The sequence below is a fragment of the Rattus norvegicus genome, chromosome 6, assembly GCF_021556685.1.
Source record: "Rattus norvegicus strain SHRSP/BbbUtx chromosome 6, alternate assembly SHRSP_T2T, whole genome shotgun sequence".
NCBI lineage: Eukaryota > Metazoa > Chordata > Mammalia > Rodentia > Muridae > Rattus > Rattus norvegicus.
The window spans coordinates 122881792-122907022 of NC_141539.1; the positions used below are offsets into that span (position 1 = coordinate 122881792).

The 25231-nt window shown below is 37.6% G+C and overlaps 1 long non-coding RNA gene across 2 annotated transcripts in view; it reads right to left on the reverse strand.

Moving 5' to 3' along the window:
* LOC102550062 (uncharacterized) overlaps window positions 1-23880 on the reverse strand; it is a 67628-nt gene extending 43748 nt beyond the window's left edge. The window contains exons 1-2 of one of the 2 annotated variants that reach the window (XR_015623501.1): window positions 23766-23880; window positions 12428-12633 (exon numbers count right to left, since the gene is read on the reverse strand). This is a non-coding gene — a long non-coding RNA (uncharacterized LOC102550062). The remainder of the gene's footprint in view (window positions 1-12427; window positions 12634-23765) is intronic. The other variant, XR_015623500.1, reaches the window with a different exon arrangement.
* Window positions 23881-25231: the final 1351 nt, after the last annotated feature.

The following is a 25231-nucleotide window of genomic DNA, read 5'->3' on the forward strand; positions in this document are numbered from 1 at the left end:
CCCCTCCCCAACTGCTACACACCTTCTTTCAAATTCTTGACCCTCTGTACTTTTCCCCCATCTCCTCCCTCCTCTGCTTAGTTCTGAACCCCATTTTTAATACACTTATTTGTTTCTCTGGAGACTAACTTCTTGAGTTCTTTGTAGCAAAACCTATTGAACACTCATTGCTGTGGCCGCCCATCCGATTACTGTTTCATAGATTTTAGACCAAAACTTCCATTGGTAAGTCAGTCAGTTCTTCCTTTGTTTCCTTCTTGAAAACTGTTTTTCTACTGATTATAAACTATTCTAAAATACATGACCATGTGAATAATTCATTAACCATCATCTAAAGTATAGAAAATATGAATTTGGAAGATATCTCATATGTCTGTATGATATTGCCATGGAGAATGCCTGGAATTCTGGATATTGATAGCTAATCAGGCTAGCTTTGTACACTGTTGGACCCCACACTTAAGTTTATTACTATTATAAATAGAAACATGGGCATGAGGTTATAGCTTTTCTGTTCATTCAAAAGGCTCATGACCATCACTCCTATAGAAAGGTTAACAATTTACTTGATCATGTCACGTCCCACAGGAGATTCCTGAAGAAAGCCAAAACCCAAGGCAAACTATAGATTATTAATTGTTGGTTCATAGAAGCATGGACATCTGTGTGGAATTATGATGACTTGCTCCCAAAGAGAAGTAGCTAATTTTAATTACAAACTAAGAAAAGAAATCTACTACGAAAGCTAGCATTATATTCTGAGGATGAAATACTTGAGATGACATATTGAGAGGACACATTAAGAAATATCTCATAGTTATAAAGATTTCAGTTCAATATTGGGAAAACCCATTGCTGTGGACCTTCTATTTAACTCTAGATTGAAGTGCTGATGATGGATGGAAAGTAGATAACCATACATACATTATACTTTAAAAGTAAAAGAAGTGAATAGCCAGGGTTCCATAAACCATTTCAAAGATACATCATCATTGACACAAGCACTTCTAATAGTATACCACCCTCCCGAGGTCTACAACACCTAACAAACCTTTAGAACGTGGACATTTTAGGCAATATTACTCATATTGTATGAGTCACACACACACACACACACACACACACACACACACACACACACACACACGTCTATGCAAATGTCAGTCTCTTTAGGGAACAGTCTTTCTTCCAGGATATGAAATGGCGACAGGGTGGTTTCTGGAATAAAGCTTTTATGATCTATTATCAATGTATAAAGTTTCTTTATGAGCAGCTCTAAGAAGAAAAGTGGTTAGACTCTTCTTGGATTTTATTACTGAAAAGTAAAAAGAATTCTCTTACACAGATGAAACATTGGTCTCATAAGCAAGATTTTGTGTGTCCTTTCTAAATTTAAGGGAAATTTTAATTAGAAGGAATACTTAATTATTATTTCTTTACTGATGTAGAGTATATACTGTTTGTTTAAAGAGTGGCCAGTGATTTACTGGTTTACTAACAGCACACATTTTCCTCATTTGACTGCTTTCTTAAGTATAAACTGTATTTCAATAATTGAGATATATCCACTTCAGAGAGTCTAGGAAGTGAACAACTCCATTGGATATTTGAAATTCTAGTCAGTTGGACACATATGCATGTGCTAGTAGTCTGTACTTTCAGGGATCTCTCATTATTTCGGATACTGTTATCTGAGAATGGATGTTATACTGGGTATTTCACATCAACTAAAGCCATTTGAGAGGAGGGAACCACAATTAAGATAATGTCTTAATAAGATGGGGTTGTTGGCAACCTTGAATTATCTTAATTAGTGATTAATAGGGGAGGGTCAAACCCTCTGTGAGTAGTGTCACACCTGAGCTGGTTGTCATGGACCCTGTGAGAAGCTGTTTGAACAAGTCGTGATGAACAAGAGAATAAGCAGTACTCCCTTATGGCCTCCATGAAACTCCTAGTTCCAGGTTTCTGTACTGTTTGAGTTCCTGTCCTGACTTCCTTAATACTGAACAACAATATGGAAAGGTAAACAAATTAAACCATTTCCTCCCCAAGTTGTTTTGCTCATGGCGTTTCATCACAGCAACAGGAACCCTAGATAAGACAAATATCTAACTGGCTTGTCTCAATGGCATCACACACACACACACACACCCCTCACTGGTGGGAATCAATTTTCTATCTGATTATGTAGTAATTACCTATGATTGCAAATGCAAAGTCCAAATGACTAGTCATTCTAAAGAAATTCTGTGTCTACTGAAACTGGTACTAAAGGTATATAATATGGTTTTGCTCTTTTTATTTTTTGAATATTTTCTGGTCCCTAAATTATTTTTGTCTGTCTGTCTCTCTGTCTGTCTGTCTGTCTGTCTCTTATGAGTCTATTTGTGTCTATTTCTTCATTTGTATGTCCTCTACTAAAATTGTACGAGTCACTATTTTACTGCAACCTTGGTATTTATTTAGTTTTCATCTTTTTCTCTTTTTCCTCCTACTTCTCAGTCTAAAACTTTTTCCTAAAAGTAATAACCATTTTTTATCTCTTCACTCTTAATATATCAGAAATTCAGACATATCTCATCTGGGCAATTCTGTCTCCCTTTCTCTCATAAGATTTCAATCAAATGTTGGTTGCACCCATTTGAACATTTGGCTAGAACTGGACATTGCTCACTTATGTGGGTAAAAAAAATGATAACACCAAATTAGTTCCACTCCTTGTGAATCTCTCCCCAGTGTTCTATTAGGTGTCCTCCTAGCATGGCAGCTGGTGTTCCTCAGAGTATTACCACATAAATTTATAATCAGTTAATTTCTACTAAAAGAAAAAGTCTATTAGAATTTTAATTAACATACGGATTATGTTTTTAACAAATGACCCTTAAGTATGTTTAGTCTTCCATTACATACTCATGACATAACATCCATTTCTTCAACCTTCAGCTTCTCACAACAAACTTTTCTAGATTTTATTGTATAAGATTTTCACATATTTTGTTAATTTTACCATTATATGTTGATTTCTTTTCAATTTCTGCATTGGAGGCTATAGGCCACAAACTTGAATAAAACTAGTTTGAGAGCTATCCTTGTTATGGTTTCTATTAGTGTGATAAAATACTACAGGCAATAGCAAAGTTAGGGAGGAGGGGGTTTACTTCATTTCCACATCATGGTTGATCATCTAAGGAAGTCAGGGCAGGACATCAAGGCATGAATGTAGAGGCAAGAACTGACACAGAAACCATAATGGCAGTTGTAGATTCTCCTTCAAGGTCCACAATGTTACTAGCCTTGAGTAGTTGCCTAGGCTGATGGCTCCAGTCATGATTTTCATCATGTTGAGAGGGTCTTAAGTTCAACTAGAGAGCTACTGGTTACCATGAAAGTATATGTGCCTACCGAATCCTTAGGGTTATCATGCCAGGCTGTCATTATTGTACCTTAACCCTGCACAAAGAACTATAGACAATTAAGGAACACTAAGAAAGAAATAGTCTTCCCAGGGGAAGAGCTCAGTTATTGGCTATCCAGTAACAAATGATCAACTCTGAAAATAAATATACACATGAATTACACATATCAAGTAGATTATGCATTTAGAAATTTATGTATGAACATGAAAATATTAATGATAAAAGATGCCATGAATTTTAAAGGAAGTATGGAGGAATATATGAGAGGCTACAGAGGGAGTATAGGAACAGTGTTATAATAATATTAAAATCTCAAATAATTAGTGTTTCATAAAAGCTTTTGCATAACAAAAGTCAAGTATACAGAAAGTTTACAGGATGAAGAAATCTTTTTACCTACACTTCAAAAGAAGACTAATAGATATCTAGCATATATTTAAAAAAACTGCAAAATTAAAACCTTAATCAACAAGACTGCCAATCAGTAACTAGGCTAATGAGGTGAGCAGGCAGAGATATTTGTATATCCACATTTATTCTTGCTCTATACATGATATCAAAGAAGAAACAAGCCTAAAGGTTCTTCAACAAATTAATGAACAATGAAAATGTGCCTTATATACTTAATGTAATTTTATTTTGGCATAAAGAAAAATGAAATTACAAAACTTTTAGGAAGGTGGATGGACTTGTCAATTATTTTATTAAATGAGGAAATGCAGAAAGAGTATCAGAGGTGGAAGGGTAGAACCTGGCGATGGTCAGATAAGGGCAATCAAGTAAAGCAACATATATTTTCCAATGCTAGAATGGCTCATTCCATTCTGTCATGATTGCTTAGAGGGTCCTGAAATGAGAAATTATTTATGAGAACATTGGACTCATACCATTGGTTACACCATTGAAGAAAGTGACTCTCCCTTCCCTGCAACCCTTAATTGCCTATTGATACTCAAAGAAGTATGGGACCTATTGAATCTCTCTACTCTAGCTACCATTATCTGCTTGTAAGTCTTAGCAAGGAGTGGAGCCTCAAGAGCCTTTCCTTCCACCCTGAACAGGGTGTTGATAACCCCAAACTTGAAAAAGTCTTGTTTTGGCAAATAAAACTGTCTGGAGATTAAGAATGTTACAGTAATGTCTTGCTTTGAAGACTGAATGAATTCCACCCCACCCTATTCTTGACTCCTGACTCCAGCTCTTAAATTCTTTCTAGCTCTCTACCCCCTTGTGCCCTGATGATCAGAGTGACATAGAAGTCTCATTAATAGCTCAGTATTTGGTGTTCTTTATTTTTATCCCCAGGAACAATCAAAAATGTTGTAGCTCTGGTTGACCACTGTAAAAGAGAGCTTCTCCTCAGTAGTGCTGATCGGAAGCAGTATTGAAAACAAACAACAAAACATTAACTACAAAATGAGGACTGTCCAACACTAGAAGGGGCATCAGTGTGAGAACAAGCTAGTCTAATCCATGGTGAATAAAATAGAAACCATAATAAAATATATGTATGCATGAAAATGTTATCATGGAATTATACAAGTGAAATGGGAATAGTTACAATGAAAACTACTATTTGTATGCTAATTTTAGCCAAAAATCTGGAAGCACAGATTTTTCTTCAAAATATTCCTTCACTAAGCACTCAAGTTCGTGGCAAACAACTTTGGATTAGCTTTGGTTACTTAGGTTTTTCTAATTTTACTTTATTTTATGTGTATTGTATCATTTTTATCAGTCAAAGTATCTAATTTCTATTTTGACTACCAAGTTTTGCAGCTTTGAAAGACTCTGCATTTCTCAGAAAAGCCAATGGATTTTTAAGATGTAAAGTAAGTTTTGAAAGTAGGCCATAATGAGAGCAGAGGGCTCCTATTTTCTCAATAAATCATCAGATCACAAGTAGCTAGAACTGGGACTCAGTATCTGATATACAATATTAGCTAGTTCCCATATTTGGTTAGAATGCTGAGACTTGATGAACTTATAGGACATCTAGTCTGTCTAAATATCTGGTCCCAGAATTTTCTCCCTGAACCTATAATTACCTTCAGCACTTTGTATTTTTTTTCAGGACCTGGTTTTCTACTAATGCTTTAGAATTTTTGAGCATTTGGTACATTATTCTCATTGATCATATGCCACCATACTCTCCTCATAAATTAGTTTTCTTCATTAGCTATTATTGTGATGTATACAAAATGAGACTGGCTACTTCATGTGGATATAGGACGGACAATCAGGCATCGGGAACCTATCAGGAATTGACCCCAGTAAAACTACCTAACGTTCCTTCCCTAAGCAGCTATTGCTTGTCCTGTTGCTCCTTTTCTATCGCTGGGGCCTTGTGGGTGTCCACTCATTTATAATATCATATGGACTGGTTTGAACTTGTTCAAGCTTTCTTCAGGAAAAAGTTCACGGGTATTATGGTCCTGTCATGTCCAGAAGACACTACCTTGCAGCAATGCTCCTGGTCTTTTGGCCTTGACACTCTTCTCCACACATATTCTTGAATATTTATTGAGTTTTATATTTACAGGTGTCTTATATACCATGTGATCTTGGCTCAGTGTACTACTCCATTACTGTAATTTAATATCTGAGGCTGAACTGATCTCAATAACTAACCTCATGAGTCCTATTATGATCTGTGTTTTATCACTCTCCCAAAAGTACATGGCTATCTCTGTATGAGATGTTTCCAGATGCTGTGGGATGTCAATGCCTTCCTCTAAAAATGCTTTTCTCAGAAATTGTCCAGCCATGCAAGTTTTTTTTTTTTGTTTCTCGACATATCTCTGTGTATTTTGAGACATGACCACTTTTTGTTTCCAATCTTACTTTTTTTTTTCCTGATTGTCTAGTCTGGTTTGGAAGTAATTTTCTTCCTTACCCTGCAGTTTGCCTTCTGTGACTGATTTCTGTATTCTCTCTCCATAGGATTCTTCTGGAAGTTTGGAATTGTTGCTGTCTCTGGGCAATGGATCAGCCCTTTGAGGAAAGAAAGGATATCATCCTTCTAACTGTGTATTGCCTAGCTTTTAAAGAGTGCTACTTTCTCCTCTTCTCTTTCCCCTTTCTATATTTGAGCATTTATTACTCTTCTTTTTCTATCCTCTGTCCTTACATTTTAAACAAAGAAATACCTTCAGCTGCCAACATGATCATTATTCTCTCAACATCAAATCAGTTCACGACTTCGCATACTCCTTTAAACATGTCTACCATGAAATACAGAACTAGTTTTAAACAATACATGTTTCCCTTTAATATACACAAACTTAAACAGAGACATGGTGACAAGTCCACAGGACAGTTATCTCAAGACCCAGTTCTTTATAAAGCCTAAGGATTTAACTGGTCCAGAGAATTTTTATTATAACTTGAATCAAGAATGCTCCCTCACTGGCTTATTCTTTGACCCTTTCTTCTCAGTTTGTGGTACTATTTTGAAGGTAAGAGAACCACTATTAGGTGGAGCATGAAAGTCAATAAGTAGGTCACTACGAGAAGGTCTTTGAAGATTATACCAGTCCCTGGTTCATACTTTACTTCTTTGGCTTCCTGGTACATCTTAATCTGAATAGATTCTGACATACACTCCTATAGCCAAAAGTTTCGCTGTCCCTCCACACTATGAGGAACTGATATCCTGCTGAAACTAGAAATGAAAAGAAACCTCCTCTCCCCTAGGTTGTTTCTGCCCTGTGACTGGGTCACAGCAATTCAAAAATAAGATGATTCCTAGTCCCAAACATAATTTTAGAGTTCCACTAATTGTTCTAAAACAGAAATCTGGGTGAAGAAACAGCAACAGTTCACCCAGTAGATAACACATTCCACTACAAGTGAGGCATAGTTTTGCCATGAGCACCCCAAAGTTTTTTTTAGCTCAATACCAACACAAACGTTGCCTACTTTTAACAACTACTATACATATGAGCAAACTCTGTTGTTATATAAGAGTATTTAATGATTTTGATCAAACTCTGTATTTTGAAATACTTTTGGGATTTTCCAAATATTAACAGCCTTGAAGCATACATCAAGGTGTGAATGCATGCACATCCACCACAATTATCTATCACCAAGTAAATATTTATTTATGCATGTAACAATTAATGAAAAAAGAGGCAGTGAGCATGGAGAGATAAGTCAAGGTCTTGGAAGGGGGAAATGGAAGGAATAAATGATGTAATTATAGTCTCAAAAATAACAGAAATAATTTTAAATACAGAGAGGGAGAGAGAGAGAGAGAGAGAGAGAGAACAAAGTTTGATGGGTGGAAAGAAAAGGTAGGTATGAGAGGTGGGGAGATGGTGTGGAATATGAAAAATACACTGTATGAAATTCTCAAAAATGAAGCATTGTCTTTTAAAGATGTTAAGAAAGACCACCACCTCTATGGTGGAAGAAAGCAGAGGGTGAAGACACTGCTCCCGCAGTTTATTCTGCATAGGTATTAACAAGTTTTAGTTAATATCTATCGCTTCGTAGAACTTTGATAAACTATAGAAATGCCAGTCAGTTGAACATAATTTCTGTCAAAGCTGTTAATTTTTTTTAAATTTTTTAAATCTCCACTTTCAGAGTGATGCGGTGTTTTAAAACACTGGTATTAGTGTAATTCTTTAAATGTTTCTGTAACTGAACCAAATACACATCAGAGATTTATAGTTTTCAAAAGTCTTTACTGAGAGGTCATTTCAGGTGATAAAAGTTCTAAGCAAAACCACAGGTATCAGAAATGATGTGTTGCTTTATATGGAATGTCATTTAGAATAATGGCCTCTGCCCTGTGTCTAAAGCAATGCCTTTTGAAGATAAGCTTCACCTTCTAAACTAAGTTTCCAAAATAGCTTAATATTTTCGGGATCCTGATCAAGACAAGTAAGAAGAATTAAGTTATATCTAATCACAGAAAACCAAAATGATTCTTTATAATTCTTTAAAAGAATGAACTGCTGCTCTGTTTGTGATAATTACACACAAACTACAAATTATTCTTGTTCTGACAGAGCTCAATGGTCCATGAAAATTATTGCTCAAGAGTTTTCACTGCTTCCGTGTTGTTTCAAGGAAATAGAAAACTGTGAGGAATTGAAAGCTTGGTATTTCATCTAGGGCAGATAAAAGTCACAATGTACCTACACTCGCCTACCAAAGACTGCTGTTGTCTTCTGTTACAGTTTCCTATTGCTGTTCTAAGTCACTATGAGGAAAAACAACTTGGGGAAGAAAAAGGATAGTTCAGCTTACAACTCTCAGGTCATATACTACATTGATCAACAACAGAAGATCCTGCCTCAAACAAAGGCCAAAGTTGAAAACTGACACCCAAGGTGTCATTTTTGCTGTAGCGTAGGTGTCTGTGTGTATTCAGACACACACACATATGAACACACAAGATAAAAAGGATAAGTGTAAAATCTGACTCTAAACATTTTTAAAGAGTTCCACATGAACAAATAAGGAGAAACATTTGCCCATCAGAAAGAAGCACCATCGACCAGCAGGACATGAATGAAAAAGAAGGGGATTCTAAATACAAGAGGTGTGTTATCTAAAAGATTTATTGCTAGTAGGAAAAGAAGTGGAGCAGAACTAAAAGCTGTCATGGGGAAGAAACAGTGGTTAAAACCGTTAGATGGAAGGGGGAACATATGTACTCTTTTGCTTTGCATAGCATTCACATTCTTCCTTTGCTCAGACATAACTAGTAACAGGTCTGCATCTTGTTTCACTCTAACTCGATGTCCAAATGACTTTGTGTGGTTATACTTTATTAAACACTTTATATTCAACAGTAGAAAAGCCAAGCCCTTGTGGCTTGTTCCAGCTGACAGCTGACAGCTGTCAAGACTGCTTTCCTTTCTCATTACTAATTTGATGAGCGATGCCGGTATTGCAGTCAGTCTATCAACCCTCTATTGACCACCGTTCACTTCTATCATCCCTTATTAAGGTTACAAAAAAGGAAGCAAATAAATATGTAACATTCCGATTGATAAGTGTTCCAGGAAACAATAAGTAGGATTATAATGAGGTGGGGCAAGAATATATTGGGTTGATGTTCAAAATAGGACTTTGAAAGGTCTCATTCTTAAGGGTGTGTTTGAGGAGGAATATCATGTAAGTGGAAGGGAAGAAAAATATTCCAAGCAGAGAAACAGCAACAGCAAAGCTCTCTTTCACCAAGAAGGCTGCTATAGTGAGTGAAAAGTTGAGGTCCTAGATATTGGTTTCTGCAGAAAGAATTTTTAGAGGCCAGTGATAGTATGAAAAGAAGGCATTGGTGGTAAGGGTTGAATAGAAGAAACATAATTTAACTCTCTTTTGCTCTAATGATAATTTTATAGAGAGATATGGTAAAGTAGCATGTCACAAGCTATGAAGTAGTCAATTCACAATTAATTCACTATTGAAAATGGCAGTATAACTTCCTATTCAAGGTAGAGCAGACATAACTTTACAATGGTTGTTCTGAGCAATGCCCTTATAACCAAAGGATCAAAATACCCCCCTACAATACCAGAAAGAACACTGATGGGACAATACATAATCTATATACAATAGCTTGCTAGGTGGATTGTTGTCTAAATGGTACAAACTGAACCAAAGCAGACACTAAAAATAGTGTTCAGTACTCAGAGAAATCATGGGAAAACTTTAAGTGACACTAAAGGGTAATGGTTAGATACATCTGAAGGGCGAGACACTTTATACAACCACCACTCTAGTGGTCATTTCAATAGGTCAGTAGCATCTGTACAAACACAGGGGCAACTCTAGGCTAAAAAAAATAATAAAAACAAAAACAAAAATGAAAACATGAGACATTAATGGTGCAGAGGGTTTTAAGCATATGGTCTACAGAATTTTCATTTCAATACACATAAGAAGCTCTAAGAGGATTTATTAAGAGTATGAAACATTGTGCCCTGATTCAGTCATCATCAAGTTGACTCTGTAGAAATGTTCTCAGATTCCCTTCTACAGGGAAAAGTCTACTTGCCCTTTTCCAAGCTTTACACTGCAATAATTTCTTAAATATTAGTTAAATCTTAATCATTTTAGGTTAGACAAAATTAACTCTTAAAGAAACACATGATCTGTCAAAAACAAAAGCAAATATACTATTGCTTACAGAAAACAGATATACCTCAAGGGTAAAATATACACTAGACAATTTAGTAAATGTGGCAATGCAAGCTGGCTGAGGTGTGAGCTTTGATCTGTGTAGAGCACTTTCTGTCCTGGAGTCCTTCCTCTGAGGCCATCTCCTCCATGACCTGTACTGTTAGATATCTTCAAGGCACACTCCTCGGGAGCCAGGTCCTCTTTGAACTTCAATAAGTAGGCCTCTTGATGTATGGTGCAAAGATGACCCATATTCTATTCAATTCAATTCAATAAGAAATAATAGGGTCATGGTAAGGGGCTTTGGGTATATTTAAACAGACTGATTGATTCAAAGCCCTGCTGTAGTATAGAAAGTAAGGTTATTATGGTTGGAAAGAATACAGGTATGGAATTAGAAAGTCGAAAACCATTTGGAAATGACTAAAGCTGATTAACAATATGCCTTGTATGAGCAGTTAATTCCGTGTTATCTCTGTCTCCCCTGCCAATAGAATATGCTACAGTTTAAATCATAGAGCATTTATGGTATAATTAGTAGTTCATAGATAAGTATGGTTAATTCCCACTGCTGTACTACAGATTTTACTACTGATCAATTCTACTGTTATATATCAACTTTCTCATTGTCTTGGAACCATTTTCATACCTGTCTAGGTAATGATGAAGTCACACCAAGCCACTGTCCGAGTTTAAAGTCACATAATTATTCATTCCCTGGGGTATTTGTCTGTTGAGTTTCAATCATGCAAGAATCTCAATTGTACTTCATTTTCCCTAATTTCGTTTCCTATCTCAAAGCTTGTCATTTAACTACTGGACTACTTTTAAGTTTTTATATTTGTTAAATTTCAATGGTCTTTACCATACTTCAGAACCTCTTTTGTTATTTACTGACTGATATCTTAACTCTGAATTGAATTCCGCAGAATTTTCAAAGTATGACAATTAAGAGCATACTCATTAAATTCCTGATATAGCTCTACGCTAACACTACCCTTGGTTTGTTGAAATTACTTGAGACTTTCATAAAAACTTAGATAAGTTTCAACTACTGCCCCTGGGTCTTGATTCCTTCTTTTGAAAATGTGGTACACACACACAAAATAAAATTGTTACAAATCATTATGCTTATAAAATAATAAAATGCAAGAGAGAAGGAATTACTGGATACTAGAACATTGATCCACAAGGAATATTTTGATCAACACGATGAAAATCCTAAACAGCCATTGTAAATATTGTGGGAAGTTATTAACAGTAACTTTGACCTACTTTCCGGTCTCAAACATTACAAGTGCAGATCCAGATTGGTTATCTTTTAGGATCTCATTATACTTGTTTCATTCAAAATATCATTTAGAGGTTGGAGAGTCAGCTCAGCATTTGAGAATACTCAGTGCTTTTACGGAAGAACCCTGGTTCCATTTCTAGCACCCACACCAAGTGGATCAGTGCCAGTTCATTCCTGGAACTCTGGAACCATTTTCTAGCCTCTGTGAGCACCTACGTGCATGTGATCCATATAAACTCTCTCCTCCTTCCCCAGCATCTCCCAGGAAACCTCTTGCTCTTTTAGTCTCTTTCTCTCCCTCTCTTCCTCCCTCTCTCCCTCTCTCCCTCCCTCTCTCCCTCTCTCCCTCTTTCTCTATCTTCCTCTCCCCCTCTCCCCCTCTCCCCCTCTCCCCCTCTCCCCCTCTCCCCCTCTCCCCCTCTCCCCCTCTCCCCCTCTCCCCCTCTCCCCCTCTCCCCCTCTCCCCCTCTCCCCCTCTCCCCCTCTCCCCCTCTCCTTCTCTGACACAGAAATCTTTTTAAAATGCATTTGAAAAGGAATTCAAACAAATAAAGAAGAATGAATGACTCACAAATATCATTTATCCCAAGCATCCACCGGCTACTGTAAACTCCAATGTCTTATAAGCTACGCTCTCAAACCTCCTTTCTTTTTTCTTTTCTAAGAAGAAAGATAGTTTGACAACCTGGATAGTCCTGGATCCTTCACTTTGGCAAATTTGTGGATCTTTGGGAAATTTTCAGCAACTCGGTCTCTTCCATTTCCCTCTCCGTGGTTCTGTGGGAGATACAGTAGTGACAGAAATCACACATTTCAGAGAGTACAGTGAGCTCTGGTGCTCACCATGCTCTGAAGAGCAAACAGCCTGATAATTCTCCCACTGTGCTTTTTGTTGCTCTTTGGCCACCATCCTAATGGAGGCAGGTATCCTAAGCATCCGACCTCCACCTTACTTACCCACAGATGCCTTTGCCCTCCACTCTGCCACCCTCCTCCCTGTTTCTAGGATGTACTTGAAAGTTCGTGAGACTTTGAAGCCTCCATTTTCTCAAGTGCCTCTTCGTAAAGTTTCTCTCTATTTCTGGAATCAAAAACTTTTTAAACTCTAAGGAATCCATCATTCCTTAGACCCAACTTTTTCTGGTAAAAATCATTCTGTCTTCCTTTCAAGGTTTTTGGTTAAAGTCTGTCTTACCATCATATTATCATTTCCAAACTCTAGGACCCATTGTTCTACAATGACTATAGTTGGATACGTTTTTCAGAAATTAAAGTAGGTGAATATTGAAGATTTCCTTCATCCAGGTTTGTGACCAGTGTCTCTAAGAATGAACTTCTTAAATTATAACATTACCAAATGATGGTGACAGTGTAAGTACTAATGAAAACATGCTACAGACATTGGTGATGGTGACAGTGATCCCTAAATTTTTTTGGGTCCCACCTCTATAGTCCTACTTCAGACATATCATTTTGGTCATCCTATCAAAATTCATTCACCTTATTCCCCTAACCCCAAGATAAATTTAATAGGTTAGTGAAACAATTACATACACACTACTTACCATGACTGTTCATCTACAGACTTCCAAATTACATGCAGGCATGAATGACAATTGATTTTTCTTATACCTTCCAAAAAAAGAACAGACTATCTAATTGGTGCCATGCTATCATTTACAGGCAAGCTGTACTTAAATAGCCAAGAATCATATGCCATTTTTTTTGAAGGGGAAAGAAGAAATATTTGCTCACAAAGGAAAGTACAGCAGGAAATGAAGCAAGTAATGCTTACATGTTAATTTTTTCCCCAAGGCTGGTACTGGCAGGCATGGACTCTGCATACCTCCAAGGATATAATAAAATATATAAATGATACACCAATGTTTCTCACTGTTGAAGAGGTTGCAACCTCTGAAATTTACCAAGCGTGAATAACCAGCCATCTTCCACCAGGCTTTGGGGACAGCTTGCTTGACTGCCGCCTGCCTGTGAATGATAGCCTAGGGGGATCTAGCTTTCTGAGAAGAGCTCCTTAGTTCCCTTCTTCATTGATTTAACATGCTTATTTATTTGTCTTTATCTTGCCAATCCTATGAAGGAAGATTCCCAGGCTCCCATCTCTCAGTAACTATAAGTGGTTCTGACTGTACTTTAGCAGTGGCCAGTGCTGGTACCAATTAATTTGTTCCCTTGAAGAAATGGAAACAGGTAGTTGGAGTCATGCTTGCAGAGAGGCATGGGAGTAAGTATAACTATTCTGAGATCCTCTACGTACTGCAGTTAAAGTTTTTTCCTCTCTATGGAACAGCATGCTGTGATAATAATATTTATTTATCTATTTAATGAAATGTTGAAAGGTTTATTTAGCTGTTTGCAAAGTGAAATGAAGTCTACCATCTAGTGTTAAATATGATCATCATCCATTCTAGCAGTTTTATGTGAACACTCTGTTCTGGTTTTGTTCTCTAAGAAGTCTGTTGTAGGGCAGCTAAGCAATTTTATCCAGAGCTCTCTGAAAGGTTTCCATGCTGTGAAGATGTGGAGAAGCCAAAACGTCCCTGATCACTATAAACAGCATAGAAATTAAGTCATTGCTGTGATACACAGACAAGAAAATATTCTCCAAAAACTTCATAGTACAGAACAGGACTTTCATTAATGAGAAAAAATATCAGAAGAAAATCAAAGACATAGTCAAACAGAGAAGTGACTAACATTGTGGGAGACAGGCACTTCAGGAGAGCCAGAGAATCCTGCTTTGACCGTGCCACCACGGTCTACTGTCTAGAAAAGGCCATAAAAAATTAGAGTAACTGGTGCTAGGAACTACCTACCCAGAAGACTCTAAACTTTAAGAGGTTCAGAGTGGCTCTGATTATCCTGTTTTATACTTATTATGAATTTGGGAGAGTTACAAATTCATCTCATAGGCTGGGTCACATTTTTCCACTGAGGCAAAGAATAACAGAAATCAAAATACCCATGTTTGTAAAAAAAAAAGTCCATCTTCCCGTGTCACTATAATTATGTTGAATGGAAAAATAATACAGCTTGAGCATCCTTTGTCTGAAATTATAAGGACCATAAATGTTAGGATTTCAGATTGTTCAAAATGTTAAAATATTTGCAGACATATAAGAAGGTATCCTTAGGATGAGGCATAGGTGGAAGCATTATGACGTTTATGTTTTCTATATACCTCTTACTCATAGCCTGGAGGTAATTTTATGCTATATTTTAAACCATTTTGTGAATGAAATGAATTTTCATGCTGTGGAATTTTCCATTTAAGCTATCTTGACAATTTGTAAAAAAGTATCAGATATTAAAGCATTTCACACTTTGGGTTTTTAGAATAAGGTTGCCTCTGCTCATGTTTACAAAGAGCAAAAGAACCTAGCATAACATTCAGAGTAGGAGAAATGCTTGATATCAGGAGAGATCTAAAGAGGAAAGATTGGGATAAATTTAGCAATGGAAAGGTTATGCTAATGAAAAGAGCACTCCCTACAGTTGCCTTTAAATACAAGAGAGGCTTCCACTTCAACTCCCTCTCCCCAGCCCTCCAAAGGCTGGAATTCCATCCTTTGAATACAACAACTTGTACATGCATTCAGAAACTATATGGCAAGAATGGATGTGACTCAACTGGTCTCCTTCAATTCTAATTTCTACCAGTTAGATAGTCTGAGGGAAGAGGAAAAAAAATAAAATAGCTAGCACTCCTTGTAATCAACACCAGCTGCCTGCAATCAAGCTCAGAACTTTTGCAGGTGTTTGTAGGACTTGGCTGAAGAATTTTTGACATTTCTATATAGAGGTCAAACAAAGGTCAGGAGTTGAAGGAGATAAGAATGAAACATGGCGCACGCTTTTTGCACTAGGCTGATACTGTATCCGATTAAACAAATAGCAGTTGTTCATCAGAAGCCCTAGCCTGGGGAGGGAATAACACAAGACAACACTGAAGTGAAGAAGCAGAAGTGTGTGAGATTTGGGGCTGTTTTGTCTGGGTGAATATGCTTCTGTACTGGAAGGCCTGTGACTGAGTGAGGATGGGCACTGCTCCATGTTTCTTGAGGATCTCTTGCAGTTGTCCTGAATCAAAGCCATTCCATTATGATCCATATTCAAAAGTATCTGCACTGATGGCAGTAACTTCATTTTTCCCCCTGCAACTAACTGTACTAAAAGCTGATTTATTGTACAGATTTCATAGCATTTTTAGTATGGAATTTAAGTTGGCAAAAAATTTCCAGAAGGGTTAATTCGAAACAGCTACGATGGCAAAAAGAAGATTAAAGGCAAGGCTATTTGCTCTGGATACTTTCCAGTCACTCTTGAAGATTTTTTTTTTGCTGTAAAAAGATATTTTGAAGATAAAACTATTCCCATTCCAGTGTCTTCAACCATTTTTAGTAGCATGTGCATAACTGTCTCCTCCTCGATGATACACATTGCCTAGAACTAGTAGATTGTTAAATTCTTAGTAGTTCCAAATTCATATTTTCAACAATCAACAAGCTATTGTTTTTCTTCAGGGAATTTTGGCTCCTCCTAAATTTTCTTCTACTTGTGGCAAACATAGAAATGTGTTTGGGATGGACATTACCAGTTCTGATTTCAGTTTTGTCAATATTTCTCATATGTGCTTCCTGGTGTGTTGTCTAAGCCCTGGATTGCCCACAGGTGTAGTAATCTGCTTTCTCAGTTCACCGTTTCTGTGAGCAAAGTTAACTTGCTGTTGGGACAATGTATTTAAAACTTAAGATTTAAACGTAGAAGATTAATATTTTTAAATTACAGTGTTTGAGTTTTAAGTTCCCTTACCATTATTCAAATAGATTTAGCTCCTATGGATGGTCTGTGTCTATGTGTGATGCTGGGAGTTAATCTGAAGTGACTTCATAACTACCTATCCGTTGATTGTATTTTTGTGCCTCCTCTTTTCCTTCTTTTGATATGTGTTCTGTGGTCAGGTTTATTAATATGATTGTATCTAAGTTGAATGTATTAGTTATTCTCATTGTAAATGAATATAATTAATGGAAATTTATAAAGTATTCCACAAGCCCCTGCATAGCTGGACTTGCTTTGGAGGCCTATACCTGAACCTGGGTTGTACCTGCACAATGGTACAGGGAGCTTTATCTTCCTCTGTCTGTAATGAAGAAAACTACTGATGTCTCTTGTGAAGAAGTGAAGTATTTTCTTAATTCTGAAACAAAGGAGGCCTGTTACGATTAAGTGTCTGCATACATGTAATACTCCCAGAGTCCCAGAAAAATAAGAAAACTAAACTTAAAAAGATTTTTTTTCTAAAAATAGAAGCTCACAAATATTTTTATAAGAACTTATGTCTACATAATCAAAATGAATCTTTGGGTTAGTTTTTAATATTACTTAAAAATAGTTATAAAATGGTATATGATACAAGTATACATTGCAAGTTTTATATGTTTATAAAGCTTTAGAACACTGTAAGATAAATTTTATTTTGTTATGAAGAGATTTCTAAACATGAAAGCTTTAAATTTCTTATATTTACTCAGTGATCAAACAACTTAATGGGATCGTCAAAAACTAGATTGGCTAATGAAATAGTGAATTACATGTTTAATTAAGATATGCTGCTGATAGACATTTTAAATTCATAGCATTTTTACTAAAAGCTGTATCATCACTTTAGATCTCTGAGACTTAGAGACTAAAACAGCAGGCACAGAGCCTTCATGGGGCTGATCTGAGTTCTCCTCATAAATACTATGGCTTCCAGGTGAGCGGTTTTATGGGATTCCTGAGTGAACGAATGAGTGGATCTCTGATTCCTGTGCCTTTTCTTAGGCTCTATTCCTTCTGTCGGTTTGTCTTGTCCAACTTCTATGTGATAAATTTTATTTTGTCTTATTATATTTTATTTTGTTATATTTTATTTGTGTTTCTTAGAAGCTGGTTCTTTTCTGATGAGAGACAGAAAGGGAGTTGATCCAGAGGGGAGGAAAAGTGGGGAGGAGTAGAGGGAAGGAAAGATAATCAGTATATAATATGTGAAGAAGAAATCTAGTTTCAATGAAAGGAGGGGAAGGAAAATAACATAGCAAGCCCATGGACCAAAATGACAACAACAACAACAACAACAACAACACAAAACAAAAACCAAAGAGACTGGGAGTTGAAGAGATAGCTTATTTGTTAGTATGTCTCCCATCCCAACACAGAACAAAAAGGCCCATGTTCAGAGCCCCCACACCTACATATTAGCCTTTAAGTGAATGATAAGCTATAGTCCACACACACATACACACACAGAGAGAGAGAGAGAGAGAGAGAGAGAGAGAGAGAGAGAGAGAGAGAGAGAGAGATTAGCTAAAGAGGAGGGCTGTAGGAGAAAAACATGAATCTCCCTGGGAAGAAAAATAGAATAGATTTTGTGGCGTAGCAGGGGCAGAGAGAGGATGGGAGCAGGGGGATAGTTTGGAGGTGATGGAGGGAGAGAGTATACAGAGAAACAGCTTGGTGATACACACACCTGTAGGCCCAGCTCTCAGGAACCTGAAGCAGGAAGATGACCAAGTTCAAAGATCAACCTGAGCTACAAAGAAAGTTCAAGAACTGTATCTCAAAGCAACTAACAATTGAAAAGATAATTTTGAACCAAAGTTTATTTCTAAGAAAGGGAGACCGAAAATTCGTCAAAATTCAGCCACTGAGAGTGGAAGAAGATCAAACATTTTTGTGGACAAACTCAATGTCAGAGGATCACCTTGAAGATCACCAAAAAAGTAAATAGCTGTGCATTTCATTTGTTTAGTTGACTATTTTTACAAAGTCACGGCATGGTGCGAGATAATACACAAAAGACCCACCTCCTGTTGTTAAATCAGGGCTGTACTTTGCAACTTTCTTCCAAATCTGAACCCTCTTGTAAGTTTTAGTTTTACATTGTTAAAACTTGAGGAATTAAAAAAAAAAAAGAAAAACAAGCCACAGCCTTCAATTCATTAATTCATTAAATTGTGCATATGTTTGCTCTCTGTAAAAATGGAATGGAAAGCTAAGAATAGGACAGATGAGTCAGTTACTACTCACGTGTTTCATCAATAAAGTTTTAAGGGAGGCTGCTATATGAGAAATCTGTGAGCTTGGGAATTTCTCAATAAAGCTGCTTACTCAGCTCAAGACTCTTCCAGACATGAACTCTCAAAGTCCCGCTAGCCTTAGAACAAACAGTGATAATTTAAATGTCCCAAATCTGTTCTTTAGCTTATCTTGTCACAACATCCTTAATACGAAGGCCATTCCCCCCTCACTATAATTCTACTTTTAGCTTAGAGTCGTGTGTTGAAATGTACCAGGAGGATTTGGTAGTCGTAGGGCCATAAAATAAGCATACTTTGGTCTTCCTTCTTCTTAAGCTACATATGGTTTGTGGGTTGTATTGTGGATATTCTGTGCTTTTGAGCTAAAATCCACTTATCGGTGAGTACATATCATGTGTGCTCTTTTGTGCCTGGGTTACCTCACTCAGGATGATATTTTTCTAGTTCCATCCATTTGCCTGAAATTTTCATGAAGTCATTTTTTAACAGCTAAGTAGTACTCCATTGTGTAAATGTACTACATTTTCTGTATCCATTGCTTCTTTGAGGGACATCCGGTTGGTTTCCAGCTTCTGGCTATTATAAATAAGGCTGGTATAAACATAGTGAGGCAGGTATCCTTGTTATGTGTTGGGGCATCTTTTGGGTATATGCCCAGTAGTGATATAGCTGGATCTTCAGGTAACACTATTGCCAATTTTCTGAGAAACAGAAGGAAAAGCCAAGAATGCCCACAATACAACTCAAACCATGTGCAGCTTAAGAAGAAGGAAGACCAAAGTGTAGATGCTTCGATCCTACAGAGAACGTGGAACAAAATAATCATAGAAACTGGAGGGAGGGAGGAACCTGGGACAGAGGGAAGAGGAGGAGGAACAAAGGGGGCAGGACCGATGTTGGAAGGGACAGAACAGAAATACAGATCAGGGAATTGAATAGAAACATGTAGCAGAGGGGGGTGGGAAACTGGGGGTAGCCACTAGAAAGTCCCAGACACCAGGGAAGTGAGAGGCTCCTAGGAGCCAATGTTGATGACTTTAGATGAAATACTCAACAAAGGGGAGATACAACTGGTAGAGACCACCTCCAGTAGATAGGCATGGCCTCCAGTAAAGGGCCACCCACACATCTCAAAAATTTTAACCCAGAAATGTTCCTGTCCAATGGAGAGACAGGGACAAAAATGGAACAGAGACTGAAGAAAAGAGCCATCCAGAGACCACCACACCTAAAGATCTACGCCATCTGCAGAAACACTATTGTTGATGCTAAGAAGCACTTGCTGACAGGAGTCTGATACGGCTGTTCCCTGAGAGGTTCTACCAGCACCTGACCAATACAGATGCAGAAACTCACAGCCAACTATTGGACTGAGACTGGGGACCCCAGGGGAAGATCTAGTGGAAGGACTGAAGAAGCTGAAGGGAATTTCGACCCCATAAGATGAACAATATCAATTAGCTGGACCACGCAGTGCTTCCAAGGACTAAACCACCAATCAAAGATTCTACATGGATGGAGCCAGGACTCCAGATGCGTATATAGCAGAAGATGGCCTTATCTGACATTAATGGGAGGGGAGGGAGGCTTGATGCCCCAGGGTAGGTAGATTTTAGAAGGGTAAGGCAGGAGTGGGTGAATGGGTGGAGGAGTACCCTCATAGAGGCAAAGAAGAGAGGGGGATAGAATAGGGGATTGGTGGAGAGTTAATTTGGAAAGGGTATATCATTTGAAATGTAAACAAATAAAATGATTTATAAAAAGTGAAAAGAAGCATAATCTCAGAACAAGCACATAAAAAAAAAAAAAAAAGAACCACATATTCACTCCATCCCAATACCACTCAGCAAAACTAGCAGGAGGCATCTACATGGTAAACTGGCCTGACTACAATATATTGTCTTTCTTGTATGCACATATAAATTTAATTAAAGGAAAAGTTTGATGTAGACAGGGTATTATGCTTCCTGTTGTTTCAGTGAGGAGTCAGTAATGCGTATAGATTCCTTCACCTTTCCAGCTCAATCAAATTCCCATAGGAACCCTTTAACCATACATTTGAGATGTACAAAAGCGACAGAATGTAGAGTGTTCTAGAGGAGTAGGGGTGGCCTGGTGGCAAGGAAACAACCCCTGCAGGCTAACCCCAACCTCTCCCAATTTAGCAAAGTGACCACAAGGTATCCATTATCTATCTATCTATCTATCTATCTATCTATCTATCTATCTATCTATCTATCTATCTAGCTACTGTACAATCTTGAATACAGAGATGCAATCATCCACCTCCAGAAAATGACTCTTGATTTAGAGGAATATAACTCACCACAACTCATTTGTACCACTCAGATTTTCCTACTGATCGCTTCATGGACCATGTGCCATCAGTGTGTGAGGTACATTACAGGACGCAGGAGGATGGCAGGAAAAGTGCCTGCAGAGCAAGGCTGCTAGTGGCAAATTTGCGTCATGAAACAATCATTATCTCTCTGTACTTACTAAGCAGGATCAATAAGACCACTTCCTTTCAACAATCCGTGACTGAACAGTTCTTATAAGGTGAAGACTGTACCAAAAGCAGAAAATAGTTACCATTGTCTAGACATAAACATATTACAGAACACCTTCTCCGTAATCACACTTAATATATAATAGGATTATTTCTCCTGCTGTTGTGTTGCTTTATAATACATCTAATAGTAGAAGTGCTAATATTGTTACTAATCTTATTAAAATGATTATGACTATGACTGCAGAAGTGCCTCTCTTTTTATCCTGCGTTAGAGTTCTAAGAGAGGTCAGAAAAATTAAATGGCATCTGTAAGACGGAAATGAGCTTACACAGAGCACAGAAGGAGCCTGCAATCCTGATCCACACTAAATTTATAACTGTCGATGCTATTTATCTATCCTTTATACTGTTAAAAGTTGCAATTTTTCCTCAGATCATTGTCACGTCTACATACTTTAAATCAAGTAAGTATTCAATTGAGGATAAAAAAAATTCATTTCAGCCCACTCAGTAGTTTTTCTCATTTCTTGATTGCTTTATATTTGAGAAGAGTTCTTATTCTTGTGTTGTCATGATCTTTGAAAACCCAAATATTGGTAGGTTTTTTTGTTTAGTTTTTAAAGACTGTGACATTGTTGCCTGGTTTACCTGGAACTCACTATGTAGCCTAGGATACCCTCAGAGTCATGGCAACAACCTACCATGACTGTTTTGTTTTTAAACTTTTTTTCTTTTTTTTATTAGATATTTTTTATTTACATTTCAAATATTATTTCCTTTCCCAGTTTCCTGTACAAAAACTCCCTATTTCATCTCCCCTCTCCCTTCTTCTATGAGGGTGTTCCCCATCCAACAACCCACCCCTTCCCGCCTCCCAACCCAGGCATTCCCCTACAATGGGGGTGGGGCATCCAGCCTTGACAGGACCAAGGACTTCTCCTCCCATTGCTGCCCAACAAGGCCATCCTCTGCTACATATGCAGCTGGAGCCATGGGTCTGTCCATGTATAGTCTTTGCGTAGTAGTTTAGTCCCTGGGAGCTCTGGTTGGATGGTATTGTTCTTATGGGGTTGCAAACCCTTTCAGCTCCTTCAATTCTTTCTCTAACTCCTCCAATGGGGACCCCATTCTCAGTTCAATGGTTTGCTGTTAGCTTTCGCCTATGTATTTGTCATGCTCTGGCTGTATTGTGGTGTTTGTATGTGAAAGAATAAGGTGATAGTGGGGGTGGGGGACAGAAGAGTCAAAGGAAATCTTTGATTTTGTACGTTATGGGGTTTTTGGGTTTGTTCACAGTTTATTTGTTTTTTTTTTTTCATATAGCACCTCAACTTATAACCCAAGCTGTCTTACAATCATTATGTAGTTGCCCTTTCACTTATGGTGATCCTCCTGCCTCTGTATCCCTAGTGCAGAAGTTACAGGCTTAAGCCACCTTCACAAGAGGCACGAATTCTATCACAAGGAATTTAAACTCATAACTATCTCCCCAAGGACTGACACCAAAGAACCATCAATTTTCTGATGGTTTCTTTTTAAAGTTTCAAAACAAAATTTGGGATTATAGGATACATTCAGTCCACAGCATTTACTAAAGATAATAGGGCAAGATGGTCCACTTACAAGCAGGTGTAGAAGACAGTTTAACTGTGGACTGACTCTGAATATTGAGCTTCCTATGAAATAAAGGGTAAGTTGAGCCTTAGTAGCTCCTGTGCATTATGTCCAAAAGTGGGAATGACTTGAATGTCAAATATATGTGCCAAAGGTGACATCATATAAAGTTGGATCTGTTCCCTAATCATTTCCAGGTTGAGATTTCTTAACACTTTTAAAAAATAATATGAGGGTCCTGACAGTTTTTGCTTAGTGGTTAAAAACACTTGTTACTCTGGCAGAGGACCAGCATTCCATTCCCTGTGCCCACACAGTATCCGATAGCCACCTGAAACTCCACTTCTGACCTCATGATACAAATATGTGTGTGGATATTTAAATGTGCACATAAAATAAAATAGTTAAAAGATAATGAGAACTAATATTGGATGGCCAACTTTTTCTTTCTTTCTCCAGAAAGTGGCTCATACTATGCTTAGACTGGAATGGTTCCAGGGTGACCTTGAACACATGGTAATCATTCTGTCAGTCTCCTGAGCAATATAACTGTATGATGAAGCTCCATCCATGTCTAGATTGTCACACTTTAAGGTTACTCCAAAAGTATAATGACTTTCTGTCAGCTCTCAATCACTGGCTACTCCTTGAGTGACAGCAGAAGACTCATTTCAACTCACAGTTTTGGAGACCTTGGTCCACATTTGGCTCATCTGGTGCTTTGAGGCCTGAGTACCATGATGATTGACCGTGTGTGGTAGACCAAAGCTGTACAGTTTATGGTATCTAGGTGGCATAGATAGAATGATAGTGACTCATAATATGCCCTTATAGAACACACCTCATAGCTTCCTGCCAAAAGATTCCACACTTTGAAGATTCTGACAGTTCTCCAGAGTGATGAACTTCAGAACAATCCTTTAGCTCATGAACTTTTACAGAGGATGCCAGATCCAAACTCTGCAGATACAAATAGAGCCCGTCCATGAATGCATGCTCATACAAACACATCTAACATCATTTCACTAAAGAAGAAACACTTTTAACTGTAACTGTAAGGAATGTTAGCACTTTAGGGGAATGTAACCAAGAAAAAAGAACATTTCAACCATGAATTCAATTGAGTCTCAAGAATATATGGTAAAAACCCAATTCCCAGAAGCTCAGAATGATACCACATTCTTAAGGGTATTATTAACAACGGTCTGTATGATGGTGACTTGGAATGTGATTACACTAGATTAATATGAGCTATGAATTCTTCAGTCATGTCTTTATAAAAATACATCGTGGAAGGGAATATAAAATAGAGACAAGTCAGGGATTGGAGTGCTTTAGTCACAAGCCAAGAATGCCTTGATGTAACCACCAGGAGCAGTAAGAGGGAGAAGGGATTCTTTCCTTTAATGGGGAATAGTGGGGTACTCATAACCCCATTATTTGTGACTTTCAGAAAACTCCTCATCTATAACTGGAGGAAAGAGTGGATGATTTTTTGAAGAGATGAACTTTCAATTAATAACTTTCAGTAGTCCAAGTCCAGAGAAACTATTTTTCCCATCTGTAAAACATTCAAATTCTCTCTCTCTCTCTCTCTCTCTCTCTCTCTCTCTCTCTCTCCCCCCCCATATACATATGTGGGTGTCTTTCTGTCCTCTTTGTCTCTTCTCTATGAATCTGTTTTTTTCTGCCTCTGTCTCTGTCTCTGTCTCTGTCTCTGTCTCTCTCTCTCTCACACACACAGACACACACACACACACACACCCACACACACACACACACTATTGTCTTCCTTTTCCTTTGTATAACTCTACCAAATTCAACCTCAGTATCTTGTTTTGAAGGTCTGCATTCAGATTAGTTAACACTTAACTCTGTCTCACATTTCAGTTCAGAAGAAAGGGAAGAGGATCAAGTCATAAAAATGTACATACCGATGTTTAAGTTAGCTTTCTCTTTTTCTGATAGTTGAGAACGATGATGACCAAAATCAACTGGAGAAGGAAAAGGTTTATTTCTGCTTATGGTTTATAGTACATCAAAGGAAACTTAGGTAAGGAACCTGAATGCAGTAACCCAAGCATAGGCCATGGAAGACTTCTTTTTACTAGTGTGCTCACCAAAGCTTGTGCAGCTAGATCTTTTA